This window comes from Triturus cristatus, chromosome 4_1, assembly GCF_964204655.1.
Source record: "Triturus cristatus chromosome 4_1, aTriCri1.1, whole genome shotgun sequence".
Lineage (NCBI taxonomy): Eukaryota > Metazoa > Chordata > Amphibia > Caudata > Salamandridae > Triturus > Triturus cristatus.
The window spans coordinates 609,897,422-609,916,761 of NC_140585.1; the positions used below are offsets into that span (position 1 = coordinate 609,897,422).

Genomic DNA, 19,340 nt, shown 5'->3' on the forward strand with positions numbered 1-19,340 from the left:
ATTAAGGAATTGTTTGAAAATTAGACTTTATTGGAACAATACAGAGATTAGCATGGCCCCTGCGCAAGAATGACACCAAGGGCATCATTAGGATGGCGGGCTTTTGTCCGCTCGCCTTCCTGAAATAAAAAGGGACCGCCTGCTATAAGTGCGGCAGTCCAGTGGGAGTGATTAGGATGCGCCTGCCACACTGGTGGGTGCATCCTGCCTTTTTAACATTGCGGCGGGCGGTGCTTTCAGCATCACCTGCCGCAATGCAAAAATGCATGTTGTGCATTTGCATGCACAACGTGGCAGGCACCGCACGATGCCTGCCGCATTGTGAATGCAAATGCAGGGGGGTACCATAGGTACCCCCCATGTGCACCCCCCCAACTTCATGGGGGCCGCAACGGGCCCCCAAATGTGATTCCCGCATGCCTTTCTAGGCTGCTCCCCGCCAGAAAACAAATATGGATGGCGGAGTCTAGCAGACACCGCCACCATATTAAACTCTTTTCCGCCTAGTCGACTCGTCGACCGGGCGGAAAAGCGGTGGACCGTCTTCCAGTCCGCCACGGTTCCCCCGCCATACTGATATGGCGGGGGGTAAATGGGAGGTGGGTGGGCGATCATGTCAGGCAGATCGCCACTGCCATGCGGGCAGTGGCCATCCACCCGACATACTAATAGATCCCTAAATTTGTGAACATTTTCCGATATTTACCATCAATTAATTATCACTGTATGACTTGAGCTGCATAACAGCCGTCTAATATAATTACGTCCTTCTTTTGACACGATAAGAAGAGCTACAACTTTCCTTTTAAAATATTTGTTTATGGTATTGTGACACTTGCACAGACGAGATATAACATAAGAATATAAATAAGTAATTATTTCATCACTGATACTGTATGGTTTTTTTTTATTCCACAAATAGTTTTGGTTGACAGTGTTACCAAGGTGAAATGTATTTTCATATTCCCATCTGTGTGTTTTTAGGTACTACTATTGACTGACGCAGGATGTTTTCAAAGGTGGGAGGTTGGAGATGATCTGCTGATTGTGCTGTCCTGGGGTGAATGTTTGCCATGTTCAGTGTTTCTGCGCGTCTGGTGTCCACAGAGGCCCACGTGTGATTTCTCCCCTCAGTTTTATCATATATTGTCACTTTGCAGCCTGGGATTTTTAAGCCCCTTCTGATAATACAAGTAAGAAGAGACAGCTACCGGCTGCCACACTACAGAAAGGCGCGCAATGTGCTCTGAAGAGACAGAGACTGACATGGGGTAAACACTACAAGACACAGGCATAGGATGTGCACTGCCGAAAGAGAAAAACACAGGCTGTGCACGAGGTGAAACAGAGGTTAGAGAGAGAAAAAAAGCACAACGTGCTGCTCGAGTCTTGGCGCCGATGCTATATCCTGTGATGTGATTCTGGGCAGATCTCTTAACCTGGTGCCTGAAAATAGCTGAACTCTCTAATGTTGCCAGGGGGCTCATGTAATAGCAGTTAAAGGGATCATAGGTGCCAACCTGTATTTTTTGGGGCCTGTGTTGCATCGAACAAGACGAGAGACGTCTCCACAGAGAAAGGGCTCAGGCACAGCTTCCGCTTCATGATTAACGTTTCCAAAAATGAAAGCACATGAAGACACACAAGGAATGAGGACAAAATCCGGCTGCACCTCTCCCACAGCCTGTCCCCTCTCGTGATGAGTTTAACTTGTAACCACCCATTACCTCTTTCTCCTCAGCTTGCCCCACCCCCTGCCATTGAAATGAATGGAGTTCTGTGAACTCCTCCCAGGGCCATTGTGAAAACGCCCGAAATCCAACCTTATTCAGGGCATTGAAAATCGGCACGCCCTCTGCCCTGATGTCACAGCTGTAACTTGTGCCTGCAGGTAGGAGAATATTTCGCCCAGCAGGCACATGCAAAGCAGGACATCTGCAAAGATCCTCACAGCTGCCCATAAAAAAATAAGAGAGCAGCAAGTAGTATTTTATTTTCAGCTGCGTGACGATTTTCAAATTTCTCTTTTTGCCTCTCCTCTCAGAGTGGTTGGGGCAGGGCGACGCCCATTTTGCCCATTAACACCAGCCGCCCCTGATGATCATGATAAAACAGACCACACAGGATACGGGTTTTCAGTACACAGGATAATAATCATACTCATTTCTGAGGTTAATATAGGTAGTTTAGAGCTAAGGAAATGCTGAGAAATGAAAATGGATATCCTATACTTTATCCCAAATTTTAGTGCCCTGTTCCACAACACCTTCACAGCTGCTACCTACATTGCTTACTAAAAATAAATGTTACCATATCCTTTAAAACTATAGATAATTCAACTCCTTCTCTGTGACTTTAAATAAACCTAAAATTATATCTGCATTCCCCAGTCATCCTGCATACCAAATGTATGGTGTGTTTTTTCTATTGTGTTGCATGTTGCTGAGCTGTGACTATATCTATTGTTGGCTTCTGCTCAATGTAGGATGGCCTTCAAAGCCTCAAAAATCTTCACTCATTCAATCTTTCTTCCCAATTATGTCACACAACACAAATCCCATTATTCATTTCCCCTGTGTCCATTATGATAGAACGAGTATCCCCTTTAGAAACACTCTGCTCTTTACTGTGGGTGTTGCAATTCAGTTCTCTAGGTGCGTGGTCATTTAACCTTGCGTGAATTACCTTGCAGTAGCATCGCGCTTTGTGCCTGGCGCTCGCTCTCCCCTCTGAGCCCTCATTGTAGCCCGCCCTACCTTGGAAGGTGCTTCACTGCTCCCGCGATCAGTCGCTCTCGGGCGGCTCTCAGCTGAGCATCGACGCTGAGAGCTCGCTCCCGGAGAGGCGACACAAGTTTTGGCGGCCATTTTGGGGGTATTGGAGCGCGCGGACGCGCTCTAGTCTTCCACTTAAGGGGTCCCTGAAACGGCAGCGCGTCAGTCAGTCGGTTCTTCACCTCCTGAGGCGACAAGCCGGGAGGCTCTCTCTGCACTCTTGCCCTGATTACTTTTTAAAAACGTTATTGCTTGCGTTACCTGTTGTAACAGGATTTTAAACTTTGTGCCTTGCGTGAATTACCTTGCAGTAGCATCGCGCTTTTTAAAAACGTTATTGCTTGCGTTACCTGTTGTAACAGGATTTTAAACTTTGTGCCTTGCGTGAATTACCTTGCAGTAGCATCGCGCTTTGTGCCTGGCGCTCGCTCTCCCCTCTGAGCCCTCATTGTAGCCCGCCCTACCTTGGAAGGTGCTTCACTGCTCCCGCGATCAGTCGCTCTCGGGCGGCTCTCAGCTGAGCATCGACGCTGAGAGCTCGCTCCCGGAGAGGCGACACAGGTTTTGGCGGCCATTTTGGGGGTATTGGAGCGCGCGGACGCGCTCTAGTCTTCCACTTAAGGGGTCCCTGAAACGGCAGCGCGTCAGTCAGTCGGTTCTTCACCTCCTGAGGCGACAAGCCGGGAGGCTCTCTCTGCACTCTTGCCCTGATTACTTTTTAAAAACGTTATTGCTTGCGTTACCTGTTGTAACAGGATTTTAAACTTTGTGCCTTGCGTGAATTACCTTGCAGTAGCATCGCGCTTTGTGCCTGGCACTCGCTCTCTCCTCTGAGCCCTCATTGTAGCCCGCCCTACCTTGGAAGGTGCTTCACTGCTCCCGCAATCACTCGCTCTCGGGCGGCTCTCAGCTGAGCATCGACTCTGAGAGCTCGCTCCCGGAGAAGCGACACAGGTTTTGGCGGCCATTTTGGGGGTATTGGAGCGCGCGGACGCGCTCTAGTCTTCCACTTAAGGGGATGACGTCCCCTCCGCGCAGCGGACTCGCATTTCGGACGGGCCGGACTCAGGCCGGAGTCATGCCAGAGTCCTGCCCGTCTGCGCTCGTCAGCGCGAAGGAAGGGCCAGGGGCTAGGGATGCTGCCCGGCGCTCTCTCTCCCCATCCTGTCCCCGAAGGTACTCAAAAGACTTTCTCACCTCTCTCAGACCACCTATGTTAAAATGTCATCACAAGTATACTCCGGCACATTTGAGTCGTGATGTGCATTGTATATGTCTGAAACACTCGGCGCCAGCCATTAAGACTCAAGACACTAACACTCGCCTGAATTCAGTGACACAAGAGCCTACATCCTCCTCGAAAGATTCAGGCTACCTTATTAATGCCCGTTCCCTGGTTAAAAATAATTTAGCCTTTAGAGACTTCGTATCTCAAAGAAAACCCGTTTGGGTCCTTGTAACGGAAACGTGGGGTTCGGACTCAGCTGGCCCTGATCTGCTTAATGCCCTCCCTGACGGCTATACTATGGTAAGACAGGACAGAGAGGGTCGTAAAGGGGGCAGAATTGGCATTATATATAAGACCACCTCTACCTGCCGTACTGAGTCTCTTCCCTCTCCTCATAACACTTTTCAGGCCATGTTTTTCTCACTCAGCTCCTCTCCCTCAGAAAATTTCTCAGGGATTCTTATCTATAGACCCCCAGGCCCTAGATCCTCGTTTTGTTCTGATCTCCTGGAAGTTATAGAACCTTTTCTTAACAGGCCCTCCCTTACTATTCTTGGGGATTTTAATTTCCACCTAGAAAATAGTAACTCCAGTGATACATCTTCTCTCGTGGATCCATTGGCCTCTCTTAATCTACTCCAAAAAGTCTCTTCCCCTACTCACATTGCTGGTCACACACTGGATGGGGTGTTTACGAATGATTCCAGGTTAGAGGTGGGTTCTATTCTTCCTCTCTCCTGGACTGATCATCATGCAGTCGCCATGAAATTCTCCTATCGTACCCCTCATGCTCTTAGAAGAGACACTAACTGCTGGGTGCAGAAGAGAAACTTCCGGAGCCTGACTGACGATTCTCTGGGCCCTTTTATTGCTAACTTTGAGTCCTCTCCCTCACAGGATATCGACTCATCAGCACGCGAACTTGCAAACACCATCGCAAAGGCAGTAGACTCCCTGGCCCCTCTTAAATCAGTGTACTGTGCTAGGAAACGCCCTACGGCCCCCTGGTATTCTGATTCCCTTAGAACTCAGAGGCAGGCATGTAGGAGGCAAGAAAGGCTCTGGAGATCCCAGCCCGATGCCGAAGGCCGGACCTTACACAGAAAGCTTCTTAAAATCTATAAAGCGGCGGTGCTGGATGAAAAACAATCCTATTTCTCCAACCTCACCGCCTCTCTTACCTCCCCCGGAGACCTGTTTAAAACAGTGGACACCTTATCTCTCATTCATCATCCTGACCCCATAGTCCCTTCACAAGAACTCTGTGACCAAATCTCCTCGTTTTTTCATACAAAAATTTTAAATATCCACATAGCCCTCCTGGCAGACAATCTCACACGGCCTTTCCCCCTGGTTCTGGGTAACACTGTTCCCCCTGCGGAAACCTACTCCAGTTTTCCTCTTCTTACTGCCCAGGACTCAGAGCGACTTCTGGATTCCCTCAAGTCAGGCTCACCTCTTGACCCCTGCCCGCTCAAAATCTTAAAAACCTGTAAGGCTACCTTAATGCCCCCCATGCTGGCAATAATGAATAGGGCCATATCCAGTGGGACTTTCCCATCCTCCTGGAAAACTGCCATTGTAAAGCCCCTTCTAAAGAAGACCACCTTGGATCCTGAGGCCTTAAAAAACTTTCGCCCCATTTCTCTGCTTCCTGCCCCGGCCAAGATGTTGGAGGCGCACCTGAACTTCCATCTTAGCTCCTTTCTGGACAAAACGGGCCAGCTTGATCCATCTCAGCATGGTTTCAGAAGGGAGCACAGCACTGAGTCAGCCCTTACGGTGGTGGTCAACAACATCCGTGCCAAGGTCAATAAGGGTCAGACTACGTTGCTGATCCTGCTCGACCTCACCGCGGCCTTTGACACCCTGTCTCCTTCCATCTTGGCCTCCCGTCTCAGTGACATGGGTGTGGAAGGTCTGGCCCTCAGTCTGCTTACATCCTTCCTCAATAACAGGGAGCAAAGGGTCAAATTGGGTGACTTCCTCTCCACTGCTAAGCCTTTGCATTGTGGGGTTCCACAGGGCTCTTCCCTGAGCACGACCCTTTTCAACGTTTATGTGGCCCCACTTGCTAGGCTTGTTAGATCTTTTGGTTTGGAAGTACTCTCGTACGCCGATGACACCCAAATTATGGTTTCCCTGTCTCAACCCATTGGATCTACAGCCCTAAATTTTAGGAACTGCATGGAGGCCGTTGCTGGCTGGATGACAGCTAGTTTCCTAAAATTGAATGGGGAAAAAACTGAGATTTTGGTATTCGAGAGTAATAACAAGGTGTGGTCAGCCGATTGGTGGCCATCGACTCTGGGAACATGCCCCCAGCCCTCCCTGGCTGCCCGCAATCTAGGAGTCCTATTTGACCCCTCTCTTACCTTTGACAAACAGGTAAATAGGACGGTTTCCACCTGTTGTGGGATTCTGAGGGTGTTGAGAAAGCTCACCCATTATCTCACGCCCGACGCCCGCAAACTAGTCTCGGTTGCTCTTTTATCTTCGCGCCTGGACTACTGTAACGCCCTCTACCTCGGGATGAACAACAATCTGGTCCACCGGTTGCAAGTGGTTCAGAACGCGGCAGCAAGGTTCGTTGTTAATGCCCCTAGGCGTTCCTCGGGAACTACGATCAGGAAACATCTTCACTGGCTACCGGTGTATGCCAGGATAAAATTAAAAACCCTGATCCTTGTTCACCGGGCGCTGTATGGCGCAGGGGCCGAGGGCATCAGGTCCCTCTTGTCCTACTACACCCCAGGCAGGGCTCTGCGATCCACAAGTCTAAAGCTGTTAACCGTCCCCCGGGTTGTGAAGGCAAGGTGGGGAGGCAGGGCCTTTTTCGCCCTTGCCCCCAGACTTTGGAATGAGCTTCCCCCTGACCTTAGGAATCAGGAATCTCCTATTTCGTTCCGTCGAGCACTTAAAACTCTGCTCTTTTCTGAGGCCTATCCCTAATGTTTCTCTTCTTCTGCTACTCGACTGATTGCTCTTTACATCTTCTGCGCCTTGACGCCCCTGGGCAAAGTAGCGCAATACAAATCCCTTATCAATCAATTGAATCTTCACACCCCTTTCTTTGCTTCACAATGTTAGTAAATCTTTCATTCCAGTTCACAGATCTTCCATTTTCTCTTTGCTTACATTTTGCGTCATATTGTGCTATCTGTAACTTTCCCTTTTAATAGGTCTCATCTTCTGGTTCAGCAGGTCAGGGTAAATGGACCCTGGCTGACTGAGACGCCTCTCGCTGACCCTCTACTCATTAGATTGTCCGATTCATCACGCATTGCCCGCATCCTGTAATATGAGCTCAAATTTATTACCTCAAGATTCCCTGAATCATCGCGCATTGCCTGCTTCCTGGACTATGAGCTTTATTTCACTTACCTCAAGATTTTGACCGTAAAATTCGAATAACCGATGTATTGATCCTTCAATTTTGTCGACTATACAACTAAGCACCGCTTGAATATTGCAACCCGGTCCTGATGATGATCCTAATTAAACCGGATCGAAACGCCGTCGACCTGTCAGCTTAATTGATGGCACAGTTTTGTCCTATGGTTCTTTGAATAATTGAAAAATCATTCTTTATTGCTTAAAATTGAGACCAGAACCTTTGTTTTCATTGTTTAATTACTCACCTTCACTTCACTTTGTGCCGTCACTAGCTGATCTCACTTTGTCACTTGCATCGCTATTCTTCATGTCACGTACACTTTTAAGCACCAAGTACAAATTCGGGTTGTTCTAATGCTAATTGATTTTGCTTGCAGTGCTGCTACAACTGTAACATTATCCTGCTCACTTATGTTGTTTTGTTCCCTTTTGTATTAATTGTATCTAATACAAGATGCTTTTTGAAAACTTTTTCTAAACTTATTGTTTGAGAGTCTTCCCTTTTCTTCATTGTAATGTCTCGTACATGCATCTTTAACTGTCTTTTTTTTTTTTTTAAATGATACCAGTTGAGATTTTTTGTTGTCTCTTGCATACCTACCCTAGTCTCAACAAGGTTTATGGGTTTTTGCTCCTGTTGTTCATTATAAGCCCTGTGCAGCAGGCAGGAGGCTACAAGGAAGCATGCTGGCAGCCCCTCTCCTTAAAGATGCAGGCGCCACTGAGGCACTCTCAGATATCCCTCGTTTCTGCACCTCACTTCTAGGTCCTGCTGCTCAGACCGCACTGCCCGTCAGCACCGGAAACTGAGCCCCCCGGCCTGCCCCCCGCTGCAGGTGCCTGGCTCGAGGGAGGCAGGAGGGATGCTGCGGACAGACTGCCTCCTGCCCAGGAGGGGATGAGGGGAGATGGAGGGCCGATGGAGGGCCAGCAGCAGTGAGGCAGGTATGGGGACCACCTTGCCTCCCCCCTTAGCCCTGCACCTGCCTGCTGCAGCGGACTCGGGGGAAGACGTCTTGCAGTCCGCAGCCTCCGCGAGCGTCACGTCTTGCCCTGGGCACGGGCATCCCCGTGGAGGGTGCAGCCCTGCTGAAGGTAAAGGGGGGACGTCTGCTGGGGGTGGCAGGTTACCAGGCGCTGTGGCATGGCACTCACGGGCAGGAGGAGCCCCCCTGGCTGGACAGCTATCAGGGCAGGGGCTAGGGGGCTGGGTCACACCATGCAAGGATCCAGGAATCATATGCAGACATGCCACCCTCCCCAACCCAGGTGGTAGAATCCAGATTTTTTATATAAATGCATGCGTACATATACGCATATATATGCATGTTATGTACATGAAAGTTTGAAAGACACTAATAAAAGCAAAGCTAAAAAGCCACCTAATTACAAACAAAATTGCTTTAACTTAAACGAGGGCGAGACCTATTGCATTTTCAATGCTTGTTATTGTGTATAGTTCATTTATTGACTACAGCTGAGAGACTGACCCGTTTCACTTCCTTACCAAACCACCATATGCCTCAGTTAAATGGAAAGGTGTGCCTCTAAGAAGCTGCCTGTGTTAGAACGAAGAGGAAGCTGTGTGTGGACCTGTCAGAGATCCTCATGATATACATGAAGTGGTGGCAATTATCATGAAACTGCTTTCGTCAACCTCGTAAGTATGACATACAAATTACAAGTGTGGTTTTAATCTTTTTTCCATAGTCTTTCTGCAGGATAAATTAAGTCATTTTGTGACATATACCGATATCTGTCAAAATTGGAGCAAATTATTTTTATGAACCACGTGAATTATTCAGTTGATTGGCATGATGTAAACTGTTTAACTTTATTTAAGCTAGCTAGTTAGTTTGTGAATCTGCAACAATGCTGCTCTATTCCTTGAGATTTCAAAGAGACAGGCTCTGTTTCCAGAGTAGTATTAAGGGAGCTCGTTGCCTAAAGTGTGAATACTCTTTTTTTCAGAAAGCATTTTTCAAACTATTACAAAAACTTCGGAGTCCACATTATGGGATGTCTGGCTCAACTATGTACAAATGAGTAGCACTGGAGTCGTATATATAATCTTTATTGCTTGATTAATTAAAATCATTGCAATCACAACATCTTATATCTCCAAGAAAAACACATTTACATTACAAACAAAACATCAGCTCATCACTTAATACAAAATACTGTCCCATAAATACAATTTAAAAACGAATCAATAAGCCCAAATCTAGCCACTTTGCTTTCACAGAATATTATTGCACATTATACATTTTAAAGTGACGGTGTGCAATACATACTATTTCCACGGATATAGCAGAGAAATATTCTGACCAATTAACATTCATTTCCCCTTCCTTTCGAAGTGCTAATGTGCAAAAAATGCATCAATTTGCTGCGATGATGACCCAACTATTGTTACATTTCGAATTAATACTATCGCAACAAAAATTATTAAATAATAGAATTTATAAGCCGTTAAAACTAATAGCACCAAGGCCATAAAATTAGAGAGGATCTGCCCTATATTAGACATTTTTCAACTGCCATTATTATTTTTACCAATTGACATAGTAATGGAACCGATTCACCAGACAATCACATGATTAATGCCTGTCGGGCAGATCTCACACCACTCATCAGAAAATAAGGTCTCAAAACTAAACGTCTAAGATTAATCAGCTTCGGGCATACACATATTATATGTACAAGAGTTTCCTGTGGCCATCTGCAAAATCTACAATTAAAATCCGGCCACTGTTTGATCCAAGATCGAGTGCCCTCCTTTATCGGTTTTATACCCATACGTAGCCTTAAAAACATTTTTTTAAACTTTACGGAAAAAGAAACATTTAAATACGGCTGAACACGCGGGGATTAGTATGAGTTGATCATGTACCATGCATAGATTTTCTCAGCTAATGCGATTTTATCCAATTGAAATGATTCAACTTTAATATGCTTTTTTTAAATTAATTGGAGTCTTCCCGCTGCTAATCATTCTACTCCTGGTTCTTCCTATCCATCGCCTAGCCTTATGTAACCTCCTTGCTCATTCAAGCAAGAGCAATGCTGAGACGAGGTTCTCAAAGTCTTTGTATTTTCCATGGTTGCAGCCGGCACCCTGAATTTCAATTCCTCCAAGTCCACTCAGTCCACTCAGTCCTAGTGGTAGGCATTCGAGACTGGGGGCAGAGTGAGGGAATCAGTGCCCAAATCAGCTTCTTTGCAGCACAAAAGCTCGTTTGTAGCACAACTGATCCCTTCTGGAGTTGGAGGAGGGCTGTTAAACCAATTTCTATCTTCCTATGGCCCCTCCTCCTTATTCTGCTGATTCTCTACAGTGTCCTTGAAACAGACCCCAACTTGCAGTGGTGAGGCATGGGACGCTACTGTGGGGTGTTGGAGGAGCTCTGACATCCCGATGTGGTGAGATTGCTTGTTAAAGACGAAGAACTCTTGCATGGCAAGGATATAATATCCTTTGGTGCTATTTGCTGGCCTCTTTCCATCTGGCTTTAGCTTGCTATGAATACCACGCCCAATCACGGACTGTTTGATGTGACTACAGCTGACTCATTCTGGACCCTTGGTGAGGGCTGACACCAATGTTCCCTCTGATTATTTTTCTCTGTGTACTACATGCAAGTTTCTCTTAGCTGTGAGCAGATTTGAAATTTATGGTCAACTATTTCTGAGGAATATTGGGTTTAGGGAGGAGATGCTTCCAAAATGTTTTAAAACTGTTGGCAAAATAACAGTAAATAGGTTGTCTGCTGCTAGTAAGAAGCCTCCATATGTAGTGATTGGATCATTAATTTTCGTTAAATTACTTGTTCCCAAAACAAGACATATTGATTTTTATAAACTGTGGTCATGAGAGTTGTGGTCACAAAAGAATGTTTTACATTTAGGGAGAGAACATACAGTAATAAGCAAACATGTTTGAAAGGGTTACCATTAAGAAGTGAGCTGTATAATTTTTTTCTGAAGCATTTTCTTACTATGAAAATGACCATTTAACTGAGTTTTTACTTCTTACACAATTTCCAAAACAAAATACTTACGGTGTTATATACAACTAACATTTGTAGGTTCCTATGATGCAGTTTTGGGCCCGTAATACACCTCAAGCCACCAACATTGTCCACCTGTTTGTAACAGTTTCTCATCGCCTAAGAGGTGGAAGAGGGCTGAGAAGAAAATACGAAAGGAAACACAAACTATTAAAGTGGTTAAGTACAACCAGGATTGACCGGTAGGTAGAGGGTATAATGTAACAAACCTCACTGTACTTTATTTATAAAGCCATGTACCAAGAAGTAATTCGGAGCAAAAGTGGTTCACCGTGTAACACCCAAAATCACAAGTCAGGCTCGAAGGAATTTAGAGCCCTACCTCCTTAAATCGATCTGCATATTCTCAGCATGTCAAGAGGTGGTTCCAGGTTGGTGGCAATTCAAGATGGCTTTAGGCAACTGCAGACTGCGGAGAAACTATGCGGTTCCCAGAGTCTCACAGTTGTTGTCCCTCAACATGCCAAGATGGATGGAAAGACCACAGTATACCACACAACTGTTGCACATGCCATGTCTGACATGTATCGGTCTTTTGCACATGCACCTGTGCCCATGTTAGGTCCCTAATGACAATTGATGAAGTGATTCAACTATTATTCACAGATACTCAATGGAACAAGTCATAAAACTTCCCAAAAATATCAAAAGTCCCTGGATTGAAGTCTCTATGTGTGGAAATATGGATTTTTCTGGTCAGTTATGTCCCCTATCTTGGACCCCAACGGTTCTATGTGCATGTTACAAGTACATGTATGTTCCCTCCAGTTCCAGTTATGAAGACGCAAACACATGTGCGTCCACCGTCAACATGTCCTCTTTCAGATCCGCCATGAATAGGCCGGATATTCCATTCCTAAGTACAAAAGGCCACCGCCTTTATATGGTTCACTTATGCCATTTTTACAGTCCAGGCAAGTAGGCCCTGATTCTGTCATCAAGCTTTTCTTGCTTTCTGTCTCTGAAGCTCCAGTCCGAGCCTGCATCTGTGACCATGAACTTTGTCTCATTCCCTGCGCGGCTCACGATGCCTGACATCAGCTTGCTGCCTGCCAAGAACTGTATTTCACCTTCGAAATTATCTGCTCCGTTCCCTGCCCAATGCATTCCTGTCTAGTAGTTTAAGTAAACATTCTTCCAGCTACCGAGCAAAGGCCCGGCTTCTCTGTCTTCATGCAAGTAATTCATAGCCCTGTTACTATGGAAGATTCCTGCCCTCGCACCTAGTGTAGACACTTAGACGCCTGTACACGCACTAACAGTCAGTATAGTCAGTATAGAATAAGATTCTACTCTAAGAGACCTCTCTTTTGGATAACATAGTTCTTTAAACATAGGATGTTAGATATGGTTTGGGATTAGGTTGACTTGACCCTCCAGACTTCTGTCGCCACATGTAGAGCTAAATGTCAAGTCCCCTTCACCCCCTAGTTGCACGTCAATTACACGTCATACTGCTGCGCGCGCATCTCTGCCAAGTATTTCTGCTGACATTGCGAAACTATTTCATAGGTCCACCCATATGTGACATCATAACCAATGACGTTTTCCTTGTTACACCCAATTACGCCTCTTTCAGCTACGCATGTGAAATGTTATCTTTGCTATCAATTGTTACGCCTCTTGCATTTACTTCACTGTAATGCCTATTGTATAAAAGTGAGTAATTATCAATAATGTATGTACTTCACTTCCTGAACCTCCGTGGTGATGGAACTTGGAGGCCACGATTTCGAAATCGTCCATTAGAATAAAGCCCATTCCGAACCTCTAATACCACGGATTCTGCCTCTTATTTACTGAGCTATTTTTATTAGGTTCCGTATCAAATTAAGTCCCGGTAATTAAATTATTTACCACATAAATGGCGCCCGAATAGGGACACTTTCTCATCTCACGTGCAGGCGGTGCGTTGCAGGCCCGGTCTCCTGCCACAGCTGGACGGACAACAACGCGTACCAGCAGGATTTCCTGTATCTCCCTCCGGTCAAGCGGGGGCGACTGAGGCTGCGATCAACACCCAGACGAGGCGGTGAGAAGTGCGAAGTATCCCGACCAGAGCCTAGCTGAGAGAGCAAGATCCGAGGTATACAGAGGCCCACCAGGTTTCCGATGTCCTGACGTGTCCGAAGTTTTCGAGTCGAGTCGAGTCCAGTCCGGTCCAGTTCAGTTCAGTTCCGTTCCGAGGCCTTCCGTTTCGAGCTACCCGGTGAGTACCATTACTGGGGAGGCGTTCTGGCGTGCACATAAGTTGTGCCGGTCCAGACGGGTTTGGGTACACAAATCCGGTCTGCACTGTTTTAGCAGTGTATCTGTACTGTTTAGCAGTATATCTAGTATATCAAGTATATAAAATTCAGAATAATTTCCGTTAAATGTCGAGAATTATGTTTAGAGATTAAGTTTCCTTAGATCGTTATCATCATTGTTTGCTCATTTAAATGTTAAATGTTAAATGTGTTAATACGTTCTGCATATTGTGGTATGAATGACTGTTCATTATCGTGTTTATTGTATTAAGTTTGTTCAAAATCAAGTATCAGATCAGTTCTCAAAATGCCGCTCTTTTCGAAATTAAGACAGATCACAACTAGAAAAGGGGTACTCGAAGAAGCTGTTCCTATTCCTCCTAGGGACACTCCAGGGTACTTCATGTATCATAAACATGGCCTAGACGCTATATTATTTCTTGATTTATGGGTAGACTACACTAAGGAATTACCAGAAAGTCAGAGGTGGCCCGCAGCTGGGACCTGGGATGCAGAGTGCATCGTGAAAGTAGAGGAAGAATTATGGAAAAAGAAAGCTAGACAATCACAGAAAGACGCCATTGAATTATGGCGTAAAGAATCGTACAGACGTACAGAAAAAGCACGTAGACAGGAAGAGAAGAGTAAAGAGAATTCAAATGAAGTCCGAGAAAATCTATTAATTGAAGAAGGTACACGAGTAAAATCAGAACAAATAGACAGACAAAGAAATGCCCTTATGAAAGGTATGTATCCCCTTCTGGCCGAAGGATTACCTAAGGCTACTGCGGGGATACCAAAAGACTTGCCACCCCCATTATTTCCAATAAAGGTACATCCCAAGGGGCATCCTAGAACCGCAGAAGATGTTTTTCTTTCCTCATATTTAGATGACGCAGCTCCCGAGTATGCTAACCCCGCCCCACATAGACCGTTGGCCGGGGAGGTTCAACGCCAAGACCCTGTATCTGTATCTCGGCAGCACCAAATCCTGACACAAGTTCCGGCAAGCACATCTGTTTCCACATCTGTTCCTACAGCTACTTCTATAGCTGTGTCCACACCTATAGTTGCTGTATCGCGTTCAACGAATCCTTTCACGCCCGATACCCCAGACGGGGCTACGGGAGGTGCTACCAATATTTTTTCTACGCCACCCAGAATAAATAAACTTACCTTTCAAGAGTCAGCACATCCACGTACCCCCAAACTCATAAATTCCCGCACGCTTAAGGAACTTCTTATAGATTGTAGATATGACCCTGTGCCCGGCAAAGAGGACGAAATGATCCTGGCATCATTACGTATCAGACGAGCCGCGGTGTATTTAGGGAAGTTACCAGGAATGACTATGCATCTAGATAATATATATCATTTTGTCCAAACAGGGCGAGATTCTGAATGTATTAACAGAGCTATGGAATACCAGAAAGTGGAAATACAGGGGGAACTGTTACGTTTCCTCATAAATTGTGTGATCAGAAATCAAGACCGACCGGGGGTAGACCCGGAAGCAATGCAAATTCTTACCAGATGGAGCCAGAATATATCAGAAGGGAGACATGATAAGCAAAACTGTATAATACCCATGTGCCGAAAGATCCGTAAAGAAATAGAACGCCTACACGAAGAGAGATTAGCGGTAGACCAGTTCGAACAAAGCGAGGAGGAAGGATCAGGACTGCCCACGGGACAGTCAGAAACCATAGCCTATGTAGGTAGAGGAAGATCTTGTAATAGTACTAGATGTCTTACTGACCCGATACGCCCGATATGTCTAGAAAATAACAGGAATTTCCAAACACCTATAATAAATATAAGGTCCCCCGAGCATTCGTTCCAAGCCGCTGACAAATTACTGCGAGAACGAAGGGGTTATCATTTTCTCGATTCTATGGATGAACAAGAATTAGCCAGGTCAGCCGTTCATTGGGTTGACAGTCCCGGAAAGTATGATGATGATACAGTAGCACACACATTTTTGAATCTCACCCCAGATGAACAGCGTTTAGCTGGGATTTATATGATTCAACAACTTCTTATACTATATAAAAGCCAACATTCAGATCCTGGTCATTTACCTGATATATTGACTGAATTACTCACGAATAGATGGAGAGGTTCGGGTACTAAGCTAATTAAAGAAATACTAGAATCAAGAAAGCAGTACATTCTTTTTGTATGTCCAGAACATGTCTCACTGCCCATCAAGGAAAGACCGATGTATTACATGGACAGACAGAATCCTTTACGAGAAGTACACCCAATAAAGGGCGAGGACAATCAGTTTAAACGTGTATATGTATATACGCCCATATCAAAAATAGAATTGTTGGAAATGAAGAAAGTGGTACCCAGTCATGACAAAGACCCAGCGGGTTTCCACCGAGAAATTAAAGACATGTTACTCATGGGAGAGTATACCTATCCCGACATTATGACAATATTAAAGGTATTGATGCCTGCTGGCATTTATGAAAAACTCAAGGAAAAAGAGTGGGAGGTGGGAGACCAAAAGATAGACTGGACAGCATTAGAAAATGAAGAAAAGGCCCGAGGTCCAGGTTCGGGGCTTGGGGACAAAACTAAAGCACTACCAGGTTTACTAGTTCAGGTACTGCCACGTTTATTAACCACGAAAAAGGAAGACTGGGGTGCAATTTCAGCCTGTAAACAAAAGCAAGATGAAGACACTAGTGATTTCTATGCCCGATTCGAAAAATGTTTTGGTATAAATAGTGGCATAAAAGCAAGTAGCGAATCATACCCACATCTGTTTGTGACAAAATTAGTTGAAAATTCCTTGCCCCAAGTGAAGAATAGAGTATTAAAATTCGAGAGTACCTGGCAAGGTAACACCCCATCACAAATGTTACAAATGTTACAGTATCATCACAATAGAATTAGAGAGGAACAAGATCATGAACAAAGACGCATGAAAGACACGAAAATGAAAATGCTAGTCTCCCAGACAGTTCCAGCTGAAGGACATAAAAAGGGTACGACACATTCCGGTGAATCAGCAGGACCTGTAAAAGGGACATGCAACTACTGTAAACAACCAGGTCATTATATACACGATTGTCCAGTCCTGAAGCGTAATATCGCCACAGGTATTACAAAAGAAAGACCACGGCCACCTAGACAGGATCAGAATGAACAAGGAGCACCGCAGCATGCACAGGCCATGCCAGCTCCACAACAGTCTATACAGTTTGTGCCAGCCGCACCAGCGTTGCCTGTTGCTGCCACACAAACCACGACACGACAACTGTACCAGACCGCACAGTACGACTATCCTGATTATCAACGATACGCATGAACCAGCCTAGAGAGGGAAGTTGACTTACCCCTTATCGAGATCCCTGTAGACCAAGAAGGACCTTATGTACATAGTGAATTATTAGGTCAAGACAGAAAATTTTTACTCGATACAGGGGCAAGTCGAACAACAATAAAACGTAGTGAAGTTCCAGGGGCACCCCTCTCAGGCTCACAGAATATTTCCCTTGGTTTTTCAGGAAAACCTATTGTTAACGAAGTATCACAGCCTCTTCCACTTACGATAGGACCCTTGACCAGAACTACAGATTTATTGCTTACTAAATCATGTCCAGAAAACTTGTTAGGTATAAAAACACTGAAAGCTCTAGGAGCTATAATATGTTGTTCTCCGGAAGGAGTAAGATTGTTTTTACGTGATTTCAAAGGTCATTATGTGTCTCGAGACATGGATCCCCGACTGCAGACTTTACCTACACATCTATGGGCACAAGGCCCTACTGATGTTGGTTGCATGAATATTACACCATATCGAGTTACACTAAAGGCAGGAGTGGTACTACCACGAATGCGACAATACAAGTTACCACCAGATGCTGTAGTGGCTTTACTACAAATCATTGACGAGCTCATTGCCCAAGGAGTGGTTGTAGAAACAGACTCCAATGTATGTAATTCACCGATAATTCCGATTCTTAAACGAACAGATCCGAAGGCCCCGCCAGTATATCGATTGGTTATTGATCTGCGCGAATTGAACAAATGCATTGTGCCACAATTCCCTGTGGTCCCAGATATCTCGTCATTACTGACAGCTATTGATTCTGAAGCAACATTCTTTACTGTAATTGATCTCAAGAATGCCTTTTTCAGCGTCCCTATAGATCCGGAAAGCCAATACTTGTTCGGATTTAGTTTAAATGGACGTAGCTTTAAATTCTCACGCGCACCTCAAGGATTTACAGAAAGCCCCAGCATCTATAGCCAAGCACTGAAACGAGAACTCGACAGTATCTACATGCCAGTAAACACTGCCCTGCTTCAATATGTCGATGATCTGCTGATCACCGCTAGAAGCGAACCTGAATGTGAGAAAGCATCACTGACAGTTTTACAATTTCTAGCCGAAAAGGGGCACAAGGTGTCCCCTTCTAAGCTGCAATTCTGTGTCCAGCGAGTTATTTACCTTGGTCACTCGCTGTCCAAGGAGGGAAGGCAGCTTACACCAGATCGCATTCAGTTAATAGCTAGCATGCCAATACCCAAGACGCAAAAGGAGGTGCGGGCTTTCATAGGCCTCACTTCATATTGTAGGCAGTGGATCCCTCAGTATGCATTTCTAGCAAAACCACTCATTCAGTTGACAACACAGGAGGCAGCCACATCGACTGTTCTCCCTTGGACTCAGGAACATACACAAGCTTTTGAAAGCTTAAAGAAAGCTTTATGTCAAGCACCGGTTTTAGCAACACCATGTTACAATAAACAGTTTACACTCTTTGTTACAGAACGCGAAGGTACTGCCTTGTCAGTACTCACACAGGAACAAGCAGGATCACACAAACCGTGTGCTTATTTTTCTAGTACATTAGATCCCGTAGCTCAGGCTTTGCCTGCATGCCTAAAATCGGTGGCAGCGACAGCTTTAGCAATCAGACAAAGCGATGCCATAGTGTTAGGACATCCATTGACAGTACAAGTACCACATGCAGTAGAGGTTCTTTTGAATCGAACGCAAACACAACATTTAACTATAGCGCGACTTACAGGGTATGAATTAACATTGTTCCAACCACATATAGAAATCAGACGTTGTAACACATTGAATCCTGCCACACTGTTACCAGTAAACGGAACAGACCCACTAGCTCATGACTGTATTGACGTTATTACAATCACGACGAAACCCAGACAAGACTTGACAGATGTCCCATTGTCAGACCCAGACCTGACGTTGTATGTAGATGGTTCATGTATGAGAACAAGTACAGGAGAGTTAGTGGCCGCTTACGCAGTCACAACAGACACTGAAATCATTGAAACTAATTGTATAAATACCTTGTCCGCTCAAGCAGCAGAGCTCGTCGCTCTGACACAAGCCTGTATTCAAGCCGCAAATAAAAAAGTCAACATATACACTGATTCACGTTATGCATTCGGAGTTGTACATGACTTCGGCGTGCTGTGGCGAGAGAGAGGTTATTTAACTTCTCATGGTGCCCACATTCAGCACGGACCCCTCATTCATGCCTTATTAGATGCAATACATCTACCCACTGCAATATCAATTATGAAATGTAAAGCTCATACGAAAGTTACTGATATAATTTCTCAAGGCAAT

The 19,340-nt window shown here is 45.2% G+C and overlaps 1 non-coding gene across 1 annotated transcript; it reads left to right on the forward strand.

Moving 5' to 3' along the window:
- Positions 1-105, forward strand: LOC146855286 (U6 spliceosomal RNA). Its single transcript, XR_014958926.1, has one exon. It is a non-coding gene; the product is annotated as a U6 spliceosomal RNA (small nuclear RNA).
- The last annotated feature ends 19,235 nt before the right edge of the window (positions 106-19,340 follow it).